Genomic DNA, 23,168 nt, shown 5'->3' with positions numbered 1-23,168 from the left:
CAAATATCTCATTGTACAGAAGAAGAGACAAAATATAAGGATCCAGCTGCTACAAAATTAAATAATTAAATGAATGTGAATGGATATGATAATGTCATGTTCCTAGATGGTTAATATAAAGAGTGTTTTGTGTAACATATGTGATAGACAAGGGAGTTGTTTTACTGCAAGCTGAACATATAAACCCTTTAAAAATATAATTTTATTTAGTTATTTAAAAAAAAATACCAAGAAAAAATCCAGTGCAAAATAGTAGATCAAATAATGGATATCTCATCTGGTATACCTAAAACATGTTGATATAGGTCAACAGGTACTCAATGTATATAAGTCCATTACCAGAAATTATATAGATATATCACAGGGAACACCCAACACCTGCAAATCTCTAGTCTGATACCTAGGGCTGATACTGCCTAGCCACGGAGGTTGGTACCCTAGAAAAACTAGATATGGCTCCCTCACTCACCTTTGGCTCTCTCTAACTGATGCTAGCCTTCCTTGTTCTAATCTTTAACACAAAAGGTCCATATATATATATCAAAATTAAATTTGTACTTCTAATTTCAATTATGCACAAGACATTACCCAGTGAACAGTTAGTCACCAAGTAAAAATTGAAGTAACTAAAGAAAGTGTGTTAAAATTAATCTTTTATTGTAGACATAATAAAAAACAATTAAAAAAAGGAAAAAGGTACCAAAAAAAGGGAAGACAAAACGGAGCCTTTTTTTAATTTTTTTTTTTATAAGAGGCGTGATAGTGAACATAATAGACATTATAAAGGTCAAAAACATCCTTCGATTATCAGCAAAAGGTAATTCTTTACTAAGAAATTATTCCATATGTCACAGTAAAACATTGTTAACAGCATGCAGTATAATGATAAAGATTGATAAGGTACTTGAGAGCATAATCCCACATAGTATTTCATCATGCTAACTGTATAGAATGAATGTGACATCTCCAAATCTGATAGCCATGATAGAGTATGGGGTAAATAGCATATAATGTAGATATCCAAATGCTTATGATGTGGAGCCCTGCAGCACATTGGTGCCACAGAACCCAGAAGGGTGCATGGATGGACTTCTCCACAAGAGGCCCTCACACATTCACACACCTCCACCCTACCACCTCAGACCAGCAGAGGAAGCCCGTTAGGGATATATAGGGAGGGTGGAGCCAGGCAGCACAGTTTAGAGTGAGATTAGTTCCTGCTCAGACACAGAGAGGGACAGAGCTCAGAGTTGAGCAGAGAGCGTGCTGATGCTCAGAGAGCAGTGAAGAGGTAGCAAGCTGGCTGCTGTGCTTAGGCGAGCCAAGGCCTACAGCTCGTGTGAAGGCCTAGTGAGGGCCTTGAGTGGGCCGAAGGCGAGAGGAGAAGGAAGAAGTAGTGAGGGGGCAGAGGAGCATACCAGGCTCTCCCCAATATATATACCGGACACCGGGTCCGCGCCTACAGGGACCCTTTACACCCAGTAGGAACCACTGGAACCCCTGGAGGACTACAGGTCCCAGGTTTACCAAACGCTGACTACAGTACCAGGGCTAGGAGTCACGGAGGTCCCAGCGTCCAGGGAGAGTGATTTCCAAAGAGAAGGCCCTACCACCAGGTCAGCAGGTGCAAGAGAGACAGTAACCAAGCTAGGTCTAGCTCCAGGCAGGTCAGAAGCTTAGAGAGTAAAGCAACGGATCAGGAGGCCCTATACCCGCTCACTGGTGAGAGAGTCCAAAAGTGTGCCCTTCACCTGGAGTACCCTGGACCGTGCCTGCAACATCACCAGTAAAGGTACTGAAGCTTACCCCCGTGTGAGTGTCCGTCTTTCCTCCAGGACCGTCCTGTCATCTCTCCCCTGCACCACCATCCATTACACCCCATGCTGCCCTGGACCTAGCTCTACCTGTGGAGAGCCACACCATCCCTGCTGCCATAACACCAGCTCCAGAGGACTTCTCCGCAGTGGCGGCACCCTTAGCAGCATTCCACAGGTGGCGTCACGAACTTTCCAAATCCCCTAAAATATTCCCCTTTTTACTGACAGCCCTGGGTCACGGACCGGGCCAGCTACCGTGATATCCCCCAGCAACCAGGCCCGGCTGCCGAGTACACCACGGCCCAGGGGGGCGCGTCAAAAACATATATTGTCCTTAGCAAAGATCCAAAATATAGCATGCAACCAAACACATCGATCAGTGCTCTCTAAGTTATTGGCATATTGCATAAAAATAGAAGGAGGAAGCCCAAATACTGATGTAGGTTCATCAGGAGTTTGATGTGTCACAGTAAAAGGATGAGATTCACAGGTCCATTTGAGCGTCAACTTGAAATTTAACTTGACCTTGAGTGTTAGCTTGAAATTTATCCTGCTATATTTGGTCAAATATTTAATTAACTCACCCCTAACCTGACAGTTGGAACTGCTTCTTTGGTGCGATGATGTTATGTGGTATGGATGATGTTGCTACTCACAACTACTTTTCCAGGTTTGCATCGATCTGGAGCACAGACAACTCTTTACAATGAATTTTGAAAAGAACTTGCAGCAGTAAGTTCTAAACACAGATGTATATTACACTGCAGGTCTCCTTACAGGAGGAAATCACTGCTCTCGTTACATTTATAGAACTCAAGCAGTGGGGGGCTGCTCTATACACATCACATAGGAGACACTGGGGCATATACAGGAGACGCTGGGGCATGTACATCACAGGAGAGGCTGGGGAATGTACATCAAGGAGATGCTGGGGGCATATACTTCACACAAGACGCTGGGTCATATACATCACAGGACAAGCCAGGCATATACATCACAAGAGATTCTGGGGCATATACATCACAGGAAATGCTGGGGGCACATACATACACCACAGGAGACATCGGGGGCACATACATCACAGGAGACGCCAGGGGCACATACATCACAGGAGACGCTGGGGCATGTGTGGCGCCCCTGCTGCGCATGAGTGCCACAGATCCTAGAGGGGTGCATGGATGGATTCCTCCACAAGAGGCCCTCACAGCATACACACACCTCCACCTTCCACCTCAGACCACCAGAGGGAGCCCGGATAGGGATATAAAAAGGGAAGGTGGAGCTAGGCAGGCAGTTCCTGCAGTAGAGAAGCCTGAGAGAAGTCAGCATGCAGTGGAGCTCAGTCCAGAGAGAGCTCAGACTAGTGAGCTTAAGACACCATAAGAGCGGTGAAGAGTAGCAAGGCCTACTGCCAGTGTGAAGCCTAGTGAGGGCCTCGATCGCGGCCGAAGGCAAGTGGAGTAAGCAAGCTACATTTGGGGCAGAGGAGCTTAATCAGCTCACCCCACAACCATTTACCGGACACCGGGTCCGCATCTGCAAGGATCTCTACGACCAGCAGAAACAACCAGAATCCCTGGCGAACTACATGCCCCAGGAACACCAAAGCTGACTGTAATACCAGGGTCAGGAATCACTGAGGCCCAAGAGACCTGGGATTGTGTTCTCCAACAGAAGGCCCTACCACCAGGTCAGCCGGTGCAAAACAGAGACCAAGTTAGGCCTAGCTCCAGGCAGGTCATAAACTTAACAGGAAACGGCAAGAAACAGGAGGCCCCACACCCGCTCACTGGGGAGAGTCCTGATATGCACCCTTCACCCTATAGTGCCCTGGACCGTGCCTGAAACACCACCAGTAAAGGTACTGAAGTGAACTGTCGTGTGTGTGCCTATTCTTCCTCCGACCCGGCTGGGTCCCCTCTGTCCTGCATCCCTTCTCTTACGCTGCCCTGAGGCCCCGCTCCACCTGTGGGGAGCCGCACCATCGAAGCTGCCCAACCACCGGCCTCAGAGGACTGTAGCAGCGCTGGTGATCCTCACCAGACACCACAGGTGGCGTCACGAACTTTCCCTATCCCATACACCTTTCCCCCATCATTCCTTCTTTCTTTTAAAGAGTGACCCCAGGGTACGGCCTCGGGAGCCGGCCACCGCGGCATCCCCCAAAACTAACAGCAAGCCCCGGGCGCCGAGTCCCCATCCCTTGGGCGCGTCATCTCTTCCTGGCGTCACGAACAGGATTCCGTGCCCGCTGCAACGACAGAGTGTTGTGCCCATTGCCACCAGGTGCTGTGTGCCTTTAATCAAAAACTGTGTATTTAACTTTGGCGAAGATTGCCGCCATTTTTGGGCCGCCGAGAGGGAAGAAGGGTGTAACCGCGGGAAACTGAGGGGCGTACCTGCTAAAGCGCGTGAAGCCCCGGACACACCCCACGCCTCGACGTCAAACCAGGATGCGCCAGGTCCTGGAAGGAGCATCGCTGAACGCTCTGACGTAGGACGCAAGCGACGCAAGGTCCTGAAGAAGACCATCACCTGCGGAGCTGCAGCCTACAGGAAGAAAAGAAGGTAGGCCACGGTTCGCTAGGAGGGCTCCAGAAAATCCGAACAACAGCACGACGCCGGAGTACCGGTTAACCGCCCTGATGCCCAACCCGCGCTTGGCGCCGAGCAGGCCGAAGCAGCCACTCCACCAGTAGGGCCTGTAACCCCTGTCATACCCATGGCCCTACATCCCTGGAGCAAAGTGGCTCCCCCAGTACAGCGGCAAACCAGATACCCTGTCTGGATTTAAACGGAAAATATGCGGTATACTGGACATGTACTCTATGACAGGCAAGCAAAGAGCCGCTGTTGTATTAGGACAATTGACTGGTGCTGCGGAGCGAGAAGTAGAAACCTGGTCGGCCGCAGACCAGGAGTCAGTGTCCGCAATCTTTAAAAAGTTACAGACTGTCTTTGAAAACCGTACTGAGACAGACCTCCGGATGAGGTTCTACAACTGCTCTCAGCAACCGGAGGACAGTGTTCGGGACTATGCCTGGCGTTTACAAGGGGCCCTGCGGGCTCTGAAACAGGTTAGTCCAACCAGCATCAATGATGAAAATAAAATGCTGAAAGAACAGTTTATCCGGGGACTGAGGTCCCAAGAGGAGAGCAGGACTGTGCGTTGGTGGTCCCTGGATCATCCAGATGCCACCTTTGACACCCTTAAGGACATGGCTTTAAAAGGACTGCAGCCCCTGGAAACAACTGCTATCCAATGTTACCAGGGTGGGGCCACCCCAGTGCCTGCAGCGTCCACCTTTTCCCCGGTGGCTGCTGAAGCCAAGGTGCAAGCAAAGTCCCCTAGTGAGCTGGACAGCCTGCGCTCTGAAGTGCGTCAGTTGAGCAAAACCCTGACCACTGTACTGAGTACCCTGCAGCTGCGGACGGAGCCCGAGGAGGAAGGAAGGATGCTGCTAGCCGACAGCCCTTAGGATGTCCCCTGGATGAGAAGGAGGAAGAGGACAACGCCACCCCCTGGGAGGATCAGCGACCAACGTCGTCCACCGAGGGACCCTGTCTGCCACCTCTGCCACAAGTCAGGTCACACCATCCAGAGCTGTCCTTTAAACGAGAAAACCCTGGGGCCGAGGGCCGACACCCAGGAGTAGACTCCCCAGGCCCAACAGACTGGTACAGCAGGTCCGTGGGAGGAAGACCTTTCCTGTCCGTTGTGCTGGATGGCATTGCGACATCCGCTCTGCTGGACACAGGATCTCAGGTAACCATCATGCCTGATGTCCTCTACAAAAGGTTCTGGTCCATGGATGACCTAAGCCCACCAGCTCCAAACCTTTCCGTTTATGTCTCAAACGGCCTCCCCCTTAACCTAGTCGGGGGTTAAGGATGTGGCAATAAAGGTGGGAAGAGTGGAACTGAAGGACCAGGGACTAATTGTAGTAAAGACTAATCCTGATGATACCAACTTGTATAAGGTACTTGGCACTAATATTGTTAGTAACTGTTTGGGAGAAGTTGTGTTCTTGCTCCAACAGATAGCTGACACTGCCAGACCAGGGCAGAGAAGGGCGCTGCAGAAAGAGATCAGAGCCCTTATGTACCAGCAACAGGTAAAGCTAACAGGTGGTGAAATTGGTAATGTACGGGTGACAGACCTGGTACGCATTGTAATTCCCCCGATGAGTGAAATGCTGATATGGTGCAGAGCAGCAACAGGTCTTAAAGGACTGAGCTACCAGGTGGTAGTAGAGCCCGTTAGCTCGAAACATTGGCCTACACTCTTGACTGCTAGAGGGGTAGTGGATGTACGCAATGGGAGGGTGCCTGTACGCGTCCTAAACTATGGGGAGGACGAGGTTAGATTACCACGCTACGCCACTGTTGCCAAACTGTACACAGTAAATAACTCCATACACACGGCGGAGTCCTTAACCTCACCAGACGAAGCGGAGGATAATGACCCGGCAACCCAGGTGGAGGATTGGTGTCAACAGCTCCATGTTGGGACAGACACCACTCCTGCCCACCAAAAGCAGGGTGTACACCGGGTGGTTCAGGAATACGCGCAGGTATTCAGTAAGCACCCACTTGACTTTGTGAGGATTAAGTGGGTTCAACACCATATCCCCACAGGTGACCATCCACCCATCAAAGAACGTTACAGGCCTATACCACCAGCACACTACCAGAAGGCGAAGGAGATGTTGCACGACATGAAGAAGGCTGGGGTAGTAAGGGATAGTTGTAGTCCCTGGGCAGCTCCCCTAGTGCTAGTCAGGAAAAAGGACGGAAGCATGAGAATGTGTGTAGATTACAGACAAGTAAATCGCATTACACATAAAGATGCATACCCTTTACCACGTATAGAGGAATCCCTGGCTGCCTTAAAGTCTGCAAATTACTTCTCCACCCTCGACCTCACTAGTGGGTACTGGCAAATAGCTTTTGTTGAGGAGGATCGGGAGAAGACGGCCTTCACCACCCCTATGGGACTCTGCGAGTTCAATAGTATGCCGTTTGGACTCTGCAATGCCCCCGAAACGTTCCAGAGATTGATGGAGTGCTGCCAGGGAAACCGCAACTTTGAGACTGTACTACTATACCTGGACAGCATGATAGTGTACTCCAGATCGTATGAGGATCACTTGAAGCACCTCACAGAGGTATTTGAGTCGCTGTCCCGGTATGGGATGAAGCTGAAGCCCTCAAAGTGCCACCTGCTCAAGAGAAAGGTACAGTACCTGGGGCACATTGTTAGTCCAGAGGGAGTAGCACCAGACCCGGAGAAGGTCACTGCAATCCAGAAATGGCCAGAGCCGAAGAGCCTCAAGGAGGTACGTCAGTTCCTGGGACTAGTCGGATATTACTGGAGGTTTGTGAAGGACTATACTAAGAAAGTGGCGCCCCTGCAAGACCTCCTGGTAGGACAGTCCTCCAGAGGCAGAAATCCCCCATTCCAGTGGGGTAAGGAGCAAGCTGAATCCTTTAATGTGATGAAGGAGATCCTGACCGGCGAAGAGATCCTAGCCTACCCTGACTACGGCCAACCATTCCAGCTGTACACAGATGTCAGCAACGAAGAATTAGGAGCTGTACTGAGTCAGAAACAGAATGGCAAAGAGAAGGTGATCGCCTATGCAAGCAGGAAGCTCCGCCAGACCGAGAGGAACCCGGAGAACTATAGCAGCTTCAAGTCAGAGTTCCTCGCCCTGGTCTGGGCCATCACCAAGAGGTTCAAGCACTATCTAGCCTCCAGTAAGTTCACTGCCTTCACTGATAATAACCCCTTGACTCATCTAGAAACAGCCAAGCTAGGAGCCTTGGAACAACGATGGATGGCTCGGCTGTCAAACTACCAATTCACTATTAAGTACCGGGCGGGCCGCAAGAACGCCAATGCCGATGCCCTGTCCAGGATGCCTCACCAGTCAGACACTGAAGAAGAAGTAGATGACCTGGAGGAGATTTAACTACCTGCCTTTCATCGGAATGGAATGGTCCACGAGCAACGAGCCTCCAGGAGGCCTCGCGGCAAGACGTTAAACCCCCTGCCTCACCACAGCTGGAAGGAGACCCAGGGCAGCGACCCGGTTGTCAGCCATATAAAAGAGCTGATAACCCAGGAAGGTTCCTCCCTGGAGAAGGAAGCATCTCTACAAGCCAAGCAGCTGTGGAAGGAGAGAAGCCGGCTGTTCATCTATAAAGAGAAGCTGTGCCAGAGGTACATCAATCCCAAAACCCATGAGATGGTATGGCAGATAGTAGTGCCCAAGACAAACATCCAGATGGTGTTGGAGGCCTACCACGATCAGGCAGGACACTTTGGCTGGAAAAAAGCTAGAGACCATGCTGAAGTGTCGATTCTACTGGGTGGGAATGCGCAGCTCCATTGAGAGGTAGTGCCGAAACTGTGGACCCTGTAGCCTTAGAAGAAAAGACTACAGCAGCCAGAAGGCACCCCTGCAACCCATCAAGACAACTCGACCTTTGGAGATCGTGGCCCTGGACCATGTCAAGCTGTCACCCAGCAGGTCAGGATATTCCTATGCCCTGACCATGGTGTATCACTACTCACGTTTCCTGGTGGTCGCCCCCATCAAAGACCTGACAGCAGGGACAGCAGCAAAGACGTTCCAAGCGTATTTCTGCAGACCCCATGGATACCCTGAGCAGGTGCTGACGGATCAAGGCCCGGCCTTTGAAGCCGAATTGTTCAAGGAGTTCTGCCATCGGTACGGGTGTAAAAAGATCTGAACTACACCGTACCACCCCCAAACCAACGGTCTCTGTGAAAAGTTGAATAACATCATCATCAACCTGCTGAAGACCATACCACTTGAGGAGAGAAATCAGTGGCCAGACCTACTACCTGACCTGGTAGATCTGTACAACAACATACCTGTGAGTTCCACCAATTGTACTCCAGCATATCTCATGCGAGCCAGACCCGGGAAGTTGCCCATGGACCTGGAGCTTGGTGTAGTAGAACCAGAAGCAGATATGTCCACTGAGGACTGGGACATGACCAGACAGGAGTAGTACAGAAGAGTACAGGCCTGTGTCGAAGACAGTCTCACTCGGGTAAGGGACAAGCAGGAAGCCCACTACAATAGAAGTGCGCCCGCAGAACCTTTCACACCAGGAGAAGTGGTGTTAAAGAGGAAAAGAAGAAACCACAAACTTGATGACCAGTGGGAGAGAGAACCCTACACTGTGTTAAATTCAAGATTTGGTAACAGGAAGACCTGTCTAATTACTAAGGATGGAGGAATAATGACTGCAACGGTATCTAGAGACCATCTGAAGTTGTGTCCAGACCTGCTAAAGCCCCAAGAAGAAGTGCCTCTCACCGTACCGGAGGAGCCTAAAGTAGCAGTACTCCATACTGACTTAGAAGATTTCCCGGCAGATTGGCCTCAACTAGGAGGAGCAGTAGTAATCCCTGTGATCCACTTCTTTCAACAGCCAGAAGACCCTTCACAGCAAGAAGAACCTGTAAGTGCTTCAGAAGAGCCTGCTCAAGAAGAATCCCCGGAAGAACGATCCCCGGTTGGAGCAGAGCAAGAAGGCCCAGCCAATGGTACACTTGCCAGTCAAATAGAGCGGTTAAGGCAGTTTACAATCTACTCACACATAGAGCTGACAGGGGAGCAGAAGGTGCAGCCACAGATACCATCCACACTCCCGTACTACGCAGATCGACACGTAGCACATGAGGTCAGACCCCTGTCAGATACAGAGATTAAAGAAGGAAACTCTGACAGTGTAAATAGTTGCCCTGGGGTATTATATTGTATATTCTCATATATGTATTTATTAACTTTGTGTTTTGCTTTATAATGGACAATTTAAGTGAAATGGACACTTCCCTTGTTATATAAAGAACTTAGTGGCTGAGGACTATGTGCAGCCCAAAAACTGCTTCTTGTAAATAATTGCACTCCCTGGAGTGCCTCTTTAGGTGACCTCAGAAGAAAAACCTGTGTGGTGTGGCACTAATGGAGGTCCAACTTGGGATCGCCATGCCCTGCAGCCACCCCAGGGCCTACGTGGAGGGTTTGGGACAGGTCCCTCAAGCTACCAAGTACTCTGCCCTGTGAGATGGACATCCTGTCGGGGAACCTCACCAAAAGAGACTTGAATTCTGAGGTTGCTTACTGTAAATATGTATATATTTGTTATTTATAATGTTTTATTATGTAACGTTCAGGCAAGTGCCTCCCATAAAGGGAAGATTGTTATTGTTGATGTTATAAAAAGTACTTCTGTCTGGGAGTACTGAGCTTTGCTAGGGGGGAATGTGGCGCCCCTGCTGCGCATGAGTGCCACAGATCCTAGAGGGGTGCATGGACGGATTCCTCGACAACAGGCCCTCACAGCATACACACACCTCCACCTTCAACCTCAGACCACCAGAGGGAGCCCGGATAGGGATATAAAAAGGAAAGGTGGAGCTAGGCAGACAGTTCCTGCAGTAGAGAAGCCTGAGAGAGGTCAGCCTGCAGTGGAGCTCAGCCCAGAGAGAGCTCAGACTAGTGAGCTTAAGGCGTGCCGACGCCATAAAAGCGGTGAAGAGTAGCGAGGCCTACTGCCAGTGTGAAGCCTAGTGAGGGCCCCGAGCGTGGCCAAAGGCGAGTGGAGTAAGCGAGCTACATAGGGGGCAGAGGAGCTTAACCAGCTCACCCCACAACCATTTACCGGACACCGGGTCCGCGTCTGCAAGGATCTCTACGACCAGCAGAAACAACCAGAATCCCTGGCGAACTACATGTCCCAGGAACACCAAAGCTGACTGTAATACCAGGGTCAGGAATCACTGAGGCCCAAGAGACCTGGGAGTGTGATCTCCAACTGAAGGCCCTACCACCAGGTCAGCCGGTGCAAAACAGAGACCAAGTTAGGCCTAGCTCTAGGCAGGTCATAAACTTAACAGGAAACGGCAAGAAACAGAAGGCCCCACACCCACTCATTGGGGAGAGTCCTGATATGCACCCTTCACCCTACAGTGCCCTGGACCGTGCCTGAAATACCACCAGTAAAGGTACTGAAGTGAACTGTCGTGTGTGTGCCTATTCTTCCTCCGACGCGGCTGGGTCCCCTCTGTCCTGCATCCCTTCTCTTATGCTGCCTTGAGGCCCCGCTCCATCTGTGGGGAGCCGCACCATCTATGCTGCCCGACCACCGGCCTCAGAGGACTGTAGCAGCGCTGGTGATCCTCACCAGACACCACAGGTGGCATCACAAACTTTCCCTATCCCATAAACCTTTCCCCCATCATTCCTTCTTTCTTTTAAAGAGTGACCCCAGGGTATGGCCTCGGGAGCCGGCCACCGCGGCATCCCCCAAAATTAACAGCAAGGCCCTGGCGCCGAGTCCCCATCCCTTGGGTGCATCACATGTACATCACAGGAAACGCTGGAGGCATATACTGTACATCACAGGAGACGCTGGGGCATATACATCACAGGAGACGCCAGGTATATACATCACAGGAGACGCCAGGAATATACATCACAGGAGATGCTGGGGGCACATACATCACAGGAGATGCCAGGTATATTCATCACAGAAAATGCTGGGGTGTATACATCACAGGAGATGCTAGGGGCACATACATCACAGGATTAGTGTTGAGTAGTGTTGAGCCACCCCCGTAGTGTTCGAGTTCGGTTCGGTTCGTCGAACACCCGTGTGTTCGCCGAACTGTTCGTCGAACTGTTCGTTGAACACCTTCGAACACCGTTAAAACCAATGGCAGGCAAACAAAAACACATAGAAACACATAGAAAACACCTTCAAAGGTGTCCAAAAGCTGACAAACTGCTCAGAAGACACAACTAACACATGGAAAAGTGACAAGTACATATAGTCATGCGAAAAGAAAAGAGGTGGAGGAGTAAAAGGAGGGGGAGACACAGATATAGGCATGTCATGCCCTTCTAAAATCCAAAAAGTGAGAAGCCGACACGTTCAGTCCGCTCCTGCCCGTGCCACCTCCGTGTCGCCGGGTTTGTGCCAGAGCCGCGGTGAACCCTGACGGCCAGCCCCCCTCTCCCAATACTGGTGCCTGTTCGCTGGTGGGTCGAGCGAGCCCCCCTGTGGTGGAGGCAGCTCTAAGCTTTTTAATTTAAATTGTCTCTCTAATTTGAATAAATACACTTTAAATCCATTTACAAGGATCTATTGGAGGGCAAGTCTCATGCCAGCAGCAGCGTAATTCCAGCTCCATTAGCGTCCACTAAAGCTGCTGCAGCTAAAAAGCTTTTATAAGGATCGAGCTCGGCTGTCCACCGCAAGGCATCCTACTGCCAGTCCGAGCCCCTATGCCTTGGGGTGCCTCCTGATGCTCTTCACTGAGTATCCCGTGGTCCCGAAGCATTTCCTTTGAAAAAATGAAGTGTCCAAACTACAGGTGGTGTAGCTTGCTTAACAGCCAGGATAATCCGCTGACTAGCAGACACTGCTACTAGGCACAAAGTATTTCCTGGGCTAGATGCAGTTAAAAATTTGTAATTAGATACTCTCGTTGGATGCTGAGAAAGCATTCCATAGAGTCTCCTGGCATGCCATATATGATTCTCTTAAAAAGCTTGGGGTAGGGGTCTAGGGGACCCTTTTATAGCCAAAATCACGGCCCTGTATCGCAATACGTCACCTAGGCTGAAGATAAATGGAACTGTAGCACCCTGAGGGCTCGGTTGCTACAGAGGTATTGCACCTCACCCAGAGGTGTGATATCTCACTCTCAGGTAAGGATGGAGTGTGGATCAGGACCCGACACCTGCATGCATTACACCACATTGCCGTGGGGCAGGGCGACCAATATGCCCCTGAGATGGGCACGACAGTCCCTGTCCCTGGCTGGAGTGGGGGGAGGGAACACTGAGGAAGGGGAACCCTGTAGTGCAGGAGCAGGGAGGAAGCAGTTCCTGGGTGCATTGAGAAGGGAGTATAAAAGGTGGGCACCATCTTAGTTCAGTGCAGAGAAGTCTGAGCAGAAGTGGCAGGGAGCAGGGGCTCTGCATGAGCTCTGCTCCGGAGGCGGGCCTAGTAACAGAGGCCCAGGCCTGGAAGAGGGAGAAGGAAGGAAGAGGAGCGGAGAAGGCTCCAGGAACGAGGAACGAAGGGATCTCAGGGGTGCGGACGGGCGAGTCGCCACCGCACGCCCGAATCCACCTGCGTGGAGGGGTCAGGCCAAAGGGGGAGACCGGTCCCCGAAACTAGTGGAGGCAGGAAACGACCCTCAGCTAGAAACAGGAGGCTGTGACATTTTATGTGGCGCAGCCCCTCGCTACACCCGCTAGGAAGGCACCACATAGGGTCAGGGAAACTGGCGCCAAGTTTACCAAGAGGAGGCCCGAGGCAGCCGGACAGAAGGGTTGGTAAGAAAGGCCAGACAAAGGACACACAAAGGGGGTCCTGTGAAGTGCTCCAAAGTTATCTGGGAGTTGTCTGAGCCCCTAACCTGGTGAGCACAGTACGACGTGGGCAGCCATTAACTGCAGACGTGGTCTGGATAATAAGAACTGTGAGTAAAGGCCCTGGACTGCATCACTGACTCCGTGTCATTACTGCTGCTGCCCTGCACCATCACCCCCATCCTCCGCATACACTGCCCTGAGGCTATACTCCTCCCGTGGGGAGTTATGCTACGCTCTGCTGCACCCACAACACCAGCTTCAGCGGTCTGCCCTGGAGCGGCGGTTCACTCTGACCGCAATCCACGGGTGGCGTACTCGGACATTTAAACATCAAAACCACATAAATAGTTCCGCCACTGGTTTGACCGCCCTGAGCCACGGAACCGGGTTGCCGCCACGGAGACTACAACCACCAGCATCCACCAAAAAGGGTCCGGCTCCGGGTGTCCCAAGGCCCAGGGGGCGCGTCAGAACATTTTCATCACCTTTCACAATCACCAATGGGACAAGGCAGGGATGTTCTCTGTCCCCTCTCTTATACATCCTAGTGACGGAGCACCTGCTCTCATCAATTCGCCATAACCCCAATATTAGGTGGATTGAGGTGGGAGGCACCGAGTACAAGTGCTCTCTATTTGCTGATGATGTCCTAGTATATATCACTCAATCACATATATCCATCCATGCTGTTATGGCTGAAATAGATCACTTTGTTACATGGTCAAATTTTAAAATCAATGCAGCAAAGTCTGAGGCCCTCGATGTCTCCCTCCCCAAATCCATATAGGATTCCATCCAGTCCAACTTTCCCTTTGCCTGGCCCTCACAGGGTATCAAATACTTAGGAATTCCTATTCATAGAGACCTCTTCCATCTATGTTATCTTAATTTTGGGCCCTTTATTGAACAACTCCATACAGACCACGGTTGGCAAGTTAGAACTGTAAGATTCACTACGTGAACCACTGGTGTTTTGTGGAAAAGCACATGTACACTGTGTTCCAAATTATTATGCAAAAAGTGTTTAGGAGTGATAAGGGAAGAATTTGTTTGTTTGTCAGTTAAACTCATTGATGGTGATGTGTGTCAGGGCTCTTTATATCACTGTAAGCAATTGCAGACACCTGTGCTAATTAGTTTGGCAGGTGTGTCCAATGAAAGGCAAGACTACTTAAGAAGGCTGTCTCACATTATTAAGCAGCCTACATTTTCTGCCAAAATGGGAAAGAAAAAGGATGTGTCGGCTGCTGAGAAGCAACAAATTGTGGAGTGTTTAGGTCAAGGCATGACTACAATCAACATTGTGCGATGATCAGGATGAAGTGTCTTGGCAATCAAGAAGTATGTAGCTGATTCACAGTACACACGTGTGCATGCTGATAAGGGCAAATTGAGGACTCTTTCCTACAGGCAATTACGTCAGGTTGAAAGAGCAGCGGCAAAAAAGCCTTGTCATAGCAGCAGACAAGTTTTTGAAGCTGCTTGTGCCTCCAACGTCCCCCGAACAACAAGATGCAGGGTACTTCAGAGGTTTGCAGCTGTGCATACGCCATCCTGTCGACCTCCTCTATCCACTTCACACAAGCAGAAACGGCTCCAGTGGGCCAAACATTACATGAAGACTGATTTCAAAACTGTTTTGTTCATGGATGAGTGCCGTGCAGCGCTCGATGGTCCAGATGGATGGAGTGGAGGATGGCTGGTTGATGGACACCCCACGCAAACACGGCTACAGCGCCAACAAGGAGGAGGTGGAGTAATGTTTTGGGCTGGAATCATGGGGAGAGAGATTGTCGGCCCCTTTAGGATCCCTGAAGGCGCTAAAGATGAACTCCATAATGTATGTGGATTTTCTCAAACAGCACTTCCTGCCATGGTTCAAGAAGAAGAACCGTGTATTTCACAGCAAGATCATTCTTCTGCATGATAATGCACCATCTCATGCTGCACATAAAACATCCGCATCTCTGGCTGATATGGGCATAAAAGGGGACAAACTTATGGTGTGACCCCCATGCTCCCCTGACCTCTACCCCATTCAGAACCTTTGGAGCATCATTAAAAGGAGTGTCTATGATGGCGGGAGGCAGTTCACATCTAAGCAACAGCTCTGGGAGGGTATTCTGTCCTCATGCAAAACAATTGAAGCAGAAACCATCCAAAACCTGACAAATTCAATGGACGAGAGAGTTCAGAAGCTCCTTTCGAACAAGGGGTCCTATGTGAAAATGTAACATCACCTAGAATAAAGTTTTGAGTTGAAAACTGTTTGATTTCAGTTTCTAACAACCTGCTAATGCTTATAATTTCAAAAATGACCATTTTTTTGGTCTTTATTAAAATGAAAAGGTTGATCGAAAAGTTTGGGGGATCTAAGAGTGTGGCAACCCAGTAGTCATGATTATTTCGAATTCTGACAATATGAGGGTCATGCTGCAGGTAGTGCAGCAAGAAGGCACTTATGTGTCTTGCGCATCTTGGAGCCCCAAAATTATTTTCCGGGCTAGATGCAGCTAAAAATTATTATTAATTTTAAATCTGGTGAAGCTTTAGTATAGATGGCCTAATAGGATCAGTGCTGCACACTGCTACAAAGCCCAAATTATTTTCCAGTCAAGATACAGATAAACATGATTAGTAATTTTAAATCTGGTGGAGCTTATTATAGATGGCCTAATAGAATCAGTGCTGCACACTGCTACAAAGCCCAAATTATTTTCCAGCCAAGATACAGATAAACATGATTAGTAATTTGAAAGCTTAAAACGGTTGGTAGGGTGATTTTAACCAATCATCAAGCTTTTACTCTCCCCAGGATGACACAGGGGTAGAAAAGTCGTTTCGGATCCATGATTTGTTCATCTTTATGAACGTGAGTCTGTCTACATTATCAGTGGAGAGCCGCGTGCGCTTATCTGTCAGCACACCACCAGCAGCGCTGAACACACGTTCAGACAGAACGCTGGCTGCGGGGCATGACAAGATCTCCAAGGCGTAAGTGGCTAGCTCCGGCCATTTATCCAGATTGGAAGCCCAAAAAGAGCAAGGGTCCAGTGACACAGTCATGGCTTCAATGTTTACTTGGAGATACTCCTGTACCATCGTCTCTAGGCGTTGACTATGTGTCAGACTTCTTGTCTCCTGTGGCCTTACAAAGGATGGGCTAAAAAAGTGGTGAAATGATTCCGCAAAATTGATGTTACCAGCAGATACTGTGGTTCTGTTACGGTTTGAGTGCTGAACACTTGACGGTCCCACGGTTGGCAAGTTGGAACTGTGAGATTCACTACGTGCACCACTGGTATTTTGTGGAAAAGCACATGTAAGATTCTGCAACAGTCTCTGCTGATACTCCTGCATGCTTGCATCCATTTCTATGGCAGGAATAATTTCTGCAAATTTACTTTTGTACCGGGGATCTAACAGTGTGGCAACCCAGTAGTCAGGATTATTTCTAATTCTCACAATTCGAGGGTCATGTTGCAGGTAGTGCAGCAAGAAGGCACTCATGTGTGTTGCGCATCCAGGAGCACCAAGTCCCTGTTGTGTTGGTGACGAGGTAACAATCATGCTTCCTTCCTCTGTCCTCTCCCCCCAACCTCGCACAACAGAAATGTGATCAAGGTCTCCCTCATCTGATGAGTCTTCCATCAGTTCGTCCTCCACTTCTTCCTGGGCTCCTGCACCTTCCTCACTAGTTTGGCTGCTACCATGCGCCCTGGTAAAACCATCTCCCCCACCCTCACATGCCTGCCGCCTTGGTGCTGCCGACCGTCTGGGCCTTGCAGATGTTAGCCCTTCCGCATACAACTCCTCCTCCTCTACTTCCTCCACCTCCTCTTGTGCCACCACCTGACTCCGAATTCTGTTTAACATGTGCTCCAGCATGTAAATCACCGGAATAGTCATGCTGATAATGGCATCGTCAGCACTAAACATCTTCGTCGCCATTTCAAAACTGTGCAGAAGGGTGCATAGGTCCCTGATCTGAGACCACTCCTCCAGCGTGATTTGCCCCACCTCTGGATCTCGTTGGCCCAGGCTATACGTCAGAACGTATTGCACCAGGGCTTGTCGGTGCTGCCACAGTCGCTGCAACATGTGCAGAGTTGAATTCCACCGGGTAGGCACATCGCATTTTAGCCGCTGAAGTGGCAGGCCCAACGACTTCTGTAGAGATGTAAGTCGCTGAGCTGCGGGATGCGAACGGCGAAAGTGAGCACACAGCGACCGTGCCCTCTGCAGAAGGCCATCTAGTCTGGGATAGTGGGCTAAAAATTGCTGGACAACCAGGTTCAACACGTGAGCCATACAAGGCACGTGTGTGACATTGCCCCGGCGAAGGGCCGCACCCAGGTTTGCAGCATTGTCGCACACGGCCTTCCCTGGTTTCAGGTCCAGTGGAGACAACCATTCATGAAATTGGTTCTCCAGAGCTGACCACAACTCCTCAGCTGTGTGACTCACATTTCCCAGACATTTCAATGTAAAAACCGCCTGATGACGTTGAGCCCTACTGCCAGCATAGTAAGGAGGTGTGCAGGATCCCTTCTGCGCAGTTAGAAAGCTTGTGGCATGACCAGACAGGCTTTGGGTGCAGGTGGAAGACCGAGAGGACGTTGAGGAGGCAGAAGCAGTGGAGGAACTTTGACATAAAGAGGATTGACGCACAACTCGTGGGGACGGCAAGACTTGGACAGCAGCCCCTTGTCCTGCTGTCACCATAGTTACCCAGTGCCCAGTCAGCGACATGTAACGCCCCTGTCCATGCCTACTCGTCCAAGTGTCTGTGGTGAAATGCACCCTGTCACACACAGAGTTTCTCAAAGAAGCGGTGATGTTGTGTGCGACATGCTGGTGGAGCGCAGGCCCACCTTTCTTTGAGAAGTAGTGCCGACTGGGCATCTGGTACTGGGGCACTGCGACGGACATAAGGTCTCGAAAATCCTCTGTGTCCACCAGGCGGAAAGGCAGCATTTCTGTAGCCAAGAACTTGCAGATGGTGAAATTCAACCTCTTAGCTTTCTCATGGCTAGGAGGAAATGGTCTTTTACTTGTCCACATCTGAGGGACCGAGGGCTGGCTATTGTGCTTAGACGGGGTTGATAAGGGTGTCCCCGGCAAACTGCCGGTCTGTGAGGAAGATGCAGGCGGACATGTTAGGTTGCCTTGATCCAAAGGTGGTGCTATCGATGTCGGACAGCGCTCAACACCAGCTGGTGTTACCACCTCCAAAGAAAATGATGACCTGCCAATCACGCTGGCTGTTGCGGGTAAAGAGGTGGCAGGTCTGCGCCCCAAAACAGGTGTGACTGCTGTCCCCCAAGTCACAGAGGATGAAGAGGCCGCGGATGCACAAGATATGGCAGACGGTGGTTGGCCCGGCCGGCTAGGCCGCATTGTAGCACACTGAGCTTCCCACTGCAACTTATGCTTCATGTCCATGTGCCGGTTCATGCATGAAGTACTCAAACTATGTATTTTTTGGCCTCTACTTAGCTTTTGCTGACAAATGTTACAGATAACACGAGTTGGGTCATCTTTATCGATCTGAAAAAATGCCCAGGCTATGCAAGGCTTAGCACCCATGCGACCTGAAGAGCCACCACGACTTGTGGTGAGAGGCAGAGTTGTGTTTGAGGATGCAGTTGTTGACGTGCTTCCAGTACTACGTCTCTGTCCAGGAAGGCGCAACCTGACCTCGTCGTCACTAGCATCTTCCTCCACCTCCTCTGCTGACCTCATCTCTTGACTGACTGTGGGTTGACAGTAAGTGGGATCTCCAACCTCATCATCATCACCCTGTGCGTTATCACACCCATCGTGCTCAGAGCCAACCTGTTCCTGCCCTGACAAAAAACTAAAGTTGTCGCTCCAATCAGGTATTTGAGTCTCATCATCGTCTTCCTCATTGTCTCCACCAACAGGAGTTACAGTTTGGGAATGAGGGTCTACATTATGGTCAGAACCTTCTGTGTCTGGTCCTGGATCCGACTCATAAAGATTCTGGGCATCAGTGCAGATCATTTCCTCGTCTGGATTCACAGAAGCGCTGGAGTCGACCTCTGATTCCCAGGCTATAGTATGAGTAAACAGCTCTGCAGACTCAACCATCTGTTCTACCTCATACTCAGACGGGCAGCTGGAGATTTGGGAGCTGTGAGGAAGCAAGTGCGATTGGGGTGACACCTTTGAGGACTGGAGTATTTGTGATGTTGAAGTTGATGTGGAGGAGAGCCCACTTAAAGGAGCACTTGATATCCGTTGAAGCACCTGCTGTTTTTGTGCCTCATCTGGAATTTGTAGCGATTGGCGTGGCCGTAAGAAAGGGATCTTATCACATTGTCCGCTAAAAGAAGTAGACATTTTAGTTTGGCTGGAAGATGGTCTTTCTTCTGCAGATGTTACTGTTGCTTTAACACCTACCCCACGGACACAACCTTTTTTCCCCTTCCCAACACGCCTATTCCCCTTTCCACCAGCAGCAGGCCTTTTTCCACTCATTTTGGTGGTTAACTAATTAACAACTCTGGAGTTGTTTGCACAAAAAAACAATGGATGGGAACCGAGCAGAGCTGAGTGGCCAAACTGTGGTATTAGGCCAAAACTATTGGCTGGGTTAGATGCAGAAAAAAATTATATTCAATTTGCAGCCTGATGGAGGTCAGTATAGATGGACTAATAGAGAAAGTCCCACACACTGCTAGAAGGCCAAATATTTTTTCAGAGCTAGATGCAGAAAAAAATATATTTAGTTTGCAACCTGATGGAGGTCTGTATAGATGGATTAATAGAACAAGTCCCACACACAGCTAGAAGCCCAATATTTTTTCAGAGGTAGATGCAGAAAAAAATATATTCAGTTTGCAACCTGATGGAGGTCTGTATAGATGGATTAATAGAACAAGTCCCACACACAGCTAGAAGCCCAATATTTTTTCAGAGCTAGATGCAGAAAAAAATTATATTCAATTTGCAACCTGATGGAGGTCAGTATAGATGGACTAATAGAATGATGCTATGCCCAAAAGATTTTACTTCACTAGGTGCAGTAAAAAAATTGGTATTCTATACACAGGTGGTATATCTTGCAACACAGATAGGCTACTCCACTGACTAACACAGTCTGCAATAGGCCAAAAAGGATTAGCTTTGCTAGATTCAGCCAAATGCTGTGAAAAAAACTTGCACAGCACTGGCACAGACCTGCCTGGCAAAAACTGATAGGAAATGATGTAACCTAGTCCTGAAAAGGACTCCAATTACAATTAGTCTTTACTCCCACAATCTATCTATTTAAGAGCACAGACCTGCCTGATAAAAGTCGTAGGAAATGCTGTAACCTAGTCCTTAAAAGGACTGCAATCACAACTATTCCCTACTCCCAAGCTATCTGTAGATTTGTGCGAAAATTGGCTTGAAATTAACAAGGTATAGCGCACACAGCAACAGCGGTGCCGTCTAACACGCAGCTGCAGCAGTGAGAAAATGGTGGCGACGGGGAAAATGGCTTGGTCTTATAGGGCAAGGACATGTGACATACACTGCCAATGACACATGCCCTTGCTTGTGTGAAAAAAAGCACTTCGCTCCGTGTGTGCGCTGCTGATAGGCTGACAGATTGCACCTCCCCACTGTAAATGCGGGAAAGAGGAAAAAAAAATGGAGATCTTCATTGTTCCTGCAGAGATCCATCCCCTGCCCCTCCCCCCACCCCGCTGTACACTCAAACTGCGTATTAAAATTAATTTTCATCATTACTGAGAAAAAATCCAGTTATGATTTTGGTGCACGAACAGTTATCGATCATAACCTCGAACAGCCGAATTTTTCTCAAATTGTTCGTGTTCGCCGAACGGCTCGAACACCGCCCAAAACAGCTCGAATTTGAGATTGGCGACCAGTTCGAGTAGAACAACGCTCATCTCTAGTGTTGAGCCACCCCCGTAGTGTTCGAGTTCGGTTCGGTTCGTCGAACACCTTCGAACACCATTAAAACCAATGGCAGGCAAACAAAAACACATAGAAACACATAGAAAACACCTTCAAACGTGTCCAAAAGCTGACAAACTGCTCAGAAGACACAACTAACACATGGAAAAGTGACAAGTACATATAGTCATGCGAAAAGAAAAGAGGTGGAGGAGTAAAAGGAGGGGGAGACACAGATATAGGCATGTCATGCCCTTCTAAAATCCAAAAAGTGAGAAGCCGACACGTTCAGTCCGCTCCTGCCCGTGCCACCTCCGTGTCGCCGGGTTTGTGCCAGAGCCGCGGTGAACCCTGACGGCCAGCCCCCCTCTCCCAATACTGGTGCCTGTCCGCTGGTGGGTCAAGCGAGCCCCCCTGTGGTGGAGGCAGCTCTAAGCTTTTTAATTTAAATTGTCTCTCTAATTTGAATGAATACACTTTAAATCCATTTACAAGGATCTATTGGAGGGCAAGTCTAATGCCAGCAGCCGCGTAATTCCAGCTCCATTAGCGTCCACTAAAGCTGCTGCAGTTAAAAAGCTTTTATAAGGATCGAGCTCGGCTGTCCACCGCAAGGCATCCTACTGCCAGTCCCAGCCCCTATGCCTTGGGGTGCCTCCTGATGCTCTTCACTGAGTATCCCGTGGTCCCGAAGCATTTCCTTTGAAAAAATTAAGTGTCCAAACTACAGGTGGTGTAGCTTGCTTAACAGCCGGGATAATCCGCTGACTAGCAGACACTGCTACTAGGCACAAAGTATTTCCTGGGCTAGATGCAGTTAAAAATTTGTAATTAGATACTCTCGTTGGATGCTGAGAAAGCATTCCATAGAGTCTCCTGGCACGCTATATATGATTCTCTTAAAAAGCTTGGGGTAGGGGTCTAGGGGACCCTTTTATAGCCAAAATCACGGCCCTGTATCACAATACGTCACCTAGGCTGAAGATAAATGGAACTGTACCACCCTGAGGGCTCGGTTGCTACAGAGGTATTGCACCTCACCCAGAGGTGTGATATCTCACTCTCAGGTAAGGATGGAGTGTGGATCAGGACCCGACACCTGCATGCATTACACCACATTGCCGTGGGGCAGGGCGACCAATATGCCCCTGAGATGGGCACGACAGTCCCTGTCCCTGGCTGGAGTGGGGGGAGGGAACACTGAGGAAGGGGAACCCTGTAGTGCAGGAGCAGGGAGGAAGCAGTTCCTGGGTGCATTGAGAAGGGAGTATAAAAGGTGGGCACCATCTTAGTTCAGTGCAGAGAAGTCTGAGCAGAAGTGGCAGGGAGCAGGGGCTCTGCATGAGCTCTGCTCCGGAGGCGGGCCTAGTAACAGAGGCCCAGGCCTGGAAGAGGGAGAAGGAAGGAAGAGGAGCGGAGAAGGCTCCAGGAACGAGGAATGAAGGGATCCCAGGGGTGCGGACGGGCGAGTCGTCACCGCACGCCCGAATCCACCTGCGTGGAGGGGTCAGGCCAAAGCGGGAGACCGTTCCCCGAAACTAGTGGAGGCAGGAAACGACCCTCAGCTAGAAACCGGAGGCTGTGACATTTTATGTGGCGCAGCCCCTCGCTACACCCGCTAGGAAGGCACCACATAGGGTCAGGGAAACTGGCGCCAAGTTTACCAAGAGGAGGCCCGAGGCAGCCGGACAGAAGGGTTGGTAAGAAAGGCCAGACAAAGGACACACAAAGGGGGTCCTGTGAAGCGCTCCAAAGTTATCTGGGAGTTGTCTGAGCCCCTCACCTGGTGAGCACAGTACGACGTGGGCAGCCATTACCTGCAGACGTGGTCTGGATAATAAGAACTGTGAGTAAAGGCCCTGGACTGCATCACTGACTCCGTGTCGTTACTGCTGCTGCCCTGCACCATCACCCCCATCCTCCGCATACACTGCCCTGAGGCTATACTCCTCCCGTGGGGAGTTATGCTACGCTCTGCTGCACCCACAACACC

Source organism: Phyllobates terribilis, unplaced genomic scaffold, assembly GCF_046119375.1.
Source record: "Phyllobates terribilis strain yellow unplaced genomic scaffold, ASM4611937v1 Scaffold_3__8_contigs__length_932513732, whole genome shotgun sequence".
NCBI lineage: Eukaryota > Metazoa > Chordata > Amphibia > Anura > Dendrobatidae > Phyllobates > Phyllobates terribilis.
Note: the sequence above shows the minus strand (reverse complement) of the source record.